Source organism: Oryx dammah, unplaced genomic scaffold, assembly GCF_014754425.2.
Source record: "Oryx dammah isolate SB20612 unplaced genomic scaffold, SCBI_Odam_1.1 HiC_scaffold_23, whole genome shotgun sequence".
Classification (NCBI taxonomy): Eukaryota; Metazoa; Chordata; class Mammalia; order Artiodactyla; family Bovidae; genus Oryx; species Oryx dammah.
The window spans coordinates 65,631,337-65,636,493 of NW_024070207.1; the positions used below are offsets into that span (position 1 = coordinate 65,631,337).

Genomic DNA, 5,157 nt, shown 5'->3' on the forward strand with positions numbered 1-5,157 from the left:
TATAACTTTAAAAAAAAGAGAAAATAAAAAAAATTACCTAGAATCAGATAACAATGAAAATATGATGACCAAAAACCTATGGCATGCATAAAAATGCTATTCTAAAAGGGGCATTTAAAGCAATATAATCTTACCTCAGAAAACAAGAAATGTTACAAATCTTGCACCTAATCTTGTACCTAAAGCAACTAGAGAAAGAAGAACCTAAAATTAGTAGAAGGAAAGAAATCATAAAAATCAGAGCAGAAATAAATAAACAAAGAAAACAATAGCAAAGATCAATGAAATCAGAATCTGGCTCCTTGAGAAGATAAACAACATTGACAAATCTTTAGCCAAACTCATCAAGATAAACAGAGAAGATTGAAATCAATAAAAAGATTGATAGAAATGAAAAAGAAGTTACAACCAATATCACAGAAAAACAAAGGATATAAGAGATTACTACAAGTAAGTACATGCCAATAAAATGGACAACCTACAAGAAATGGACAGCTTCTTAGAAAAAAACTTTCTAAGACTGAACCAGAAAGAAATAAAAAATGTCAACAAACCAATCACAAGAACTGATATTAAAACTGTGATTAAAACTATCTAACAAGGAGAGGGAGGTGGGAGGGCAGTTCAGGATGAGGTGACACATGTTTACCCAAGGATGATACATGTTAATGTATGGCAAAAAGCCATCACAATATTGTAAAGTAAGTGAAAGTGAAGTCGCTCAGTCGTGTCCAACTCTTAGTGACTCCATAGACTGCAGCCTACCAGGCTCCTCTGTCCATGGGATTTTCCAGGCAAGAGTACTGGAGTGGGTTGCCACTGCCTTCTTCGTCTCAATCATGAAGCTGTCATAATTACTGGGCAAGGGACATTTTGATGACATATTTAGGGGCACATTAAAAGATAAAATTGGTATCACTGTTAGAACATGTGAAGATGATCTTTCCCAGGAACTGAAATTAAATTTTTTACAAGAAGTCAAAATCCTAAGCAATATAATCATACCAATATTGTAAAATTCATAAAAGTTAGCACACAAATACAGCCTATCTACAAAATTAAGAGACTTGTTCCAGGACGTGATTTCCTCCCCTTTCTGAGAAAGAACAATGAAGTAAAACAGCTAGTGAAATTTTTATTAGATGCTGCTTCTGAATGGCAAACCTCAGGTAAAAATTGTATGCACAGGGACCTTGCTGCAAGAAACTGCCTGGAGGTGAAAATAATGTTCTGAAAACCAGTGACTTTGGAATGTCTCATCAAGAGGATGGTGGTGTGTGTTCATCTTCTGATTTAAACCAGATTCCCATTAAATGGACAACACTAGAAGCTCTCAATTATGGGAGATAACGTTCTGAGAGTGACGCATGTAGCTTTGGCATCCTCCTCTGGGAGACCTTCAGCTTAGGGGTCTGTCCACACCCTTGATTGAAAGTCTTCATTATCTGTGCTTGTCCGAGGACTTATGACGTTTCTTCTCTTCCTTTCCTCTGGAACTGTCCCATTTCTCCTTCTTTTCTATCTTTTCTTTATCATGCCTGGACTCCTTTTTGCCACCAGAGGAGATTTTATCCATCTTTTCAGATTTAAATGAGTCACCGCCTTTTTTTTTTTTGCCTCAAGTGACTTATTTTTTTTCCTTGTCTTTCTCATTTGGATAAGGAGACTCACATGGACTTTCGCTTTTGTATTTTGAAACCCCCATTGTTTCACTGTCCTCTTTCCGCCTCTTGGTTAAGTCCGGTGGCACTTCTCGGTCATTGAGTGATCCCTTTTCCACTCTTTCCTGTCTTTTTCATCTTTTTTTTTTTTTCCTTTCTCTGGATCTTTCCCTTGACTTGTCCAAATCTTTCTTGTCCATTGCTCTCTCTTTACTCTTGGACAGTGGTGGAGGAGTATGATTAATGTAGAGCTTTACTGAAGACTCCTTGAGTTCGATGAGACTGTCCTTTACTGTTGAGGAATGTGATGGAGAAGAATGGGTATCAATTTTGCGACGTGTCTGCTCCCTTTCAGGCTCTGCAATATTTGAAGGGGGAACAGATGACTTCAAGGACCCAGAAACTGGTGTTTTTTCTCCTCCTTTAACATTTTCCTTTGATTTCATTTCCTTTGCTATATTTCATTCTCTGGACGGCTTCTTCTCTCTTTCTTTTTCTTGAGTTGACTTTGATTCTACATTCGGGACAGTGGTCTTGAATTTCTCATCTTTAGCTTTTTCTTCCTTCTTGAATTTTTCTTTCTCTTTGTCAGATTTAAGTGTTCTTTCCTTCGTCTCTCTTGCTTTTTCATCTTTATTTGGTCATTCTTCCTTTGGTTTTTCTTTACAATATTTATCAAGTACTCAGGCCTCTGGAGTAGTAGCTGAAGTCTTTTCTTTTTTCTCTTTTTCTTTCTCTTTTCCGTTTTCTTTGTCATTTTCTTTAACAGTTTTGCTGCTGTTAGAGCCACTGTTTCCATTACTTGAATTCCCTTTTGGTGTGAAACTAGAAGCTTTATCAACAGATTTCACACTACACTGAGATCTCTCCCTTGATTTATCAGTGTCCTCGGTACTGCTTTTGTCCGACTTAGATACACTTCCAATAGATGATGAAGAAGGCCCACCACCAGGCCCATTTTGTACACTGGCAACTGCATTCTTTGGAGGGGGGGTCTTTGTGATGAAACTTGTTTTCAGGTATCATGTATGACTTTCTACTTTTCAACTGCCCAGAGTAGCCCATAGCCAATGCATATAGATCTGACCTCTTCTCTTTTACCTCTTGGCAGATTTTATGCACTCTTCTTTCCAAAGCCTGACCCAGATTCAAAACTTTTGGGTAACAAGGAAGTATTTTTGTTAGTACAATCAAGATATTCCTGATGTGAGTATATTCACCTGTTTCAAGGCAATGTACCGATGCCTTGGTTACTTTGTAATGACATTTGTGTACAACATGTTGAAAATTTTCATAGTCTAATTGATCAGCTTTATTCCACCATCAAATCCAGTTGCTTGTAATATAGTAAGGAATCCTGGATAATTTACACATTCTTTTTCATATGTGGCTCTATCACAGTGCCACCTGGTCACAGTCTCTAACATGCAGCAAAGGAATCTCCCATATTGACCAGCTTCATTTTCAGTACAGCTTGTGACTGTATAAATTAAATCATAGGAAACTCGATCATAGTAAAGAAGTGTGGAAAAATTTGGAGTTTTCTGTTGATATACCAATTCAACAAAATGAGTAAACAGCATCAATTGCTGAAAAAAATACATCAAGAAAATATACACAGCTGTAGAAATTTTGTGATGGTCTCATTTTTGGTAGATTTTGCTAAAAGCCAGTTGTCCTTTTCCAGTTTCAGTCTCTGTAGACCTCTCTGTACATGTTCCATCTGTTTATTTTCTTCTTTGAGAAGCTTGTCCTGAAGGGCAGTACATCACTCCTTCTCTTTTTTATTTTTATTTTTTTGGAGGCATTTCCTGATTGTCATCAATTGCTTTCATCTGAATTTTAAGTTTATTGACTTCCCGTTCATAGCTGGTATGTGGAACTGCAAGGTCATACATTGTCAATGACCAGAATGTGGCATAGAATTGAGGACTGATGTCATCCAAGACTTTGGAAACATGTAAGGAAACCACTGCTTCATGAACAGGAGCCATCACCATTTCATATGATGTGATGTATTTATGAACTTTATGCTGCTGTTTACTTCCCTTCCCTGATTTTTTAAGTTTGTGATACTTTGACGAAATATGGTGTGCATACATTGGCCTAGACAGGAAAAATGCTGCATCATGAGGTGTGTGAAATTCATTACAGAGCACATAAGTTGAAGGCACTCACTTTATATAATCTGTGCTTAGATTAGATGCTAAAAGCCACCAAACTACACCAGAGTATCATGACACTAATCATAGAGTTTTCCCACAAGTTTCAAATGTTTAATAAATAAATTTAAATTAGTCAGTAATGTACGTGTCAGACTCAGTCATGTCTGACTGTTTGTGACCCCATGAACTATACAGTCCATGGAATTCTCCAGGCCAGAATACTGGAGTAGCCTTTCCCTTCTTCAGGGGATTTTCCAAACCCAGGGATCAAACCCAGGTCTCCCACATTGCAGATGGATTCTTTACCAGCTGAGCCACAGGGAAACCCAAGTATACTGGAGTGGGTAGCCTATCCATTCTCTGGCAGATATTCCTGACTCAGGAATCAAACTGGGGTCTCCTGCATTACAGTCAGATTCTTTACCTACTGAGCTATTGGGGAAGCCCAGTTGTTCTCCAATTAAAATAAATAAGTTAAAAAAATCTTCCAACAAACAAAAGCCTGGTGCTAAATGTCTTCACAGGCTAATTCTATCAAATACTTAGAGAAGACTTAACACCTATTCTTATAAAAATCTTCACAAAAATGCAGAGGAAGGAACACTTTAAGCTGATTCTAGAGGCCACCACTACCTTGATACCAAAACCAGACAAAGCTCACAAATAAAGAAAATTACAGGACAATATAACTGAGGAATATAAATGAAAAAGTCTTCAACAAAACACTAGCAAATAGAATCCGATACCACATTAAAAGACTCATACACATTGACTAAGTGGGGTTTATCCTAGGGATGTAAGGATTCTTCAACATATGAATCTCAATCAGTGTGATCAGTTTATTTCAGTTGCTCAGTCATGTCCGACTCTTTGCTACCCAATGAATTGCAGCATGCCAGGCCTCCCTGTCCATCACCAACTCCCGGAGCTCACTCAAACTAACATCTATCGAGTCAGTGATGCCATCCAGCCATTTCATCCTCTCTGGTTCCCTTCTCCTCCTGCCCCCAATCCCTCCCAGCATCAGAGTCTTTTCCAATGACTCACCTCTTCGCATGAAGTGGCCAAAGTACTGGAGTTTCAGCTTTACCATCATTCCTTCCAAAGAAATCCCAGGGCTGATCTCCTTCAGAATGGACTGGTTGGATCTCCTTGCAGTCCAAGGGACTCTCAAGAGTCTTCTCCAATACCACAGTTCAAAAGCATCAATTCTTTGACGCTCAGCTTTCTTCACCATCCAACTCACACATACATACACGACTACTGGAAAAACCATAGCCTTGACTAGACAGACCTTTGTTGGCAAAGTAATGTCTCTGATTTTGAATATG

General features: G+C 38.2%; 1 pseudogene; it reads right to left on the reverse strand.

Annotated features, from left to right (window-relative positions):
- Nucleotides 1-1,307: 1,307 nt before the first annotated feature.
- Nucleotides 1,308-3,933, reverse strand: LOC120881922 (annotated as a pseudogene).
- Nucleotides 3,934-5,157: the final 1,224 nt, after the last annotated feature.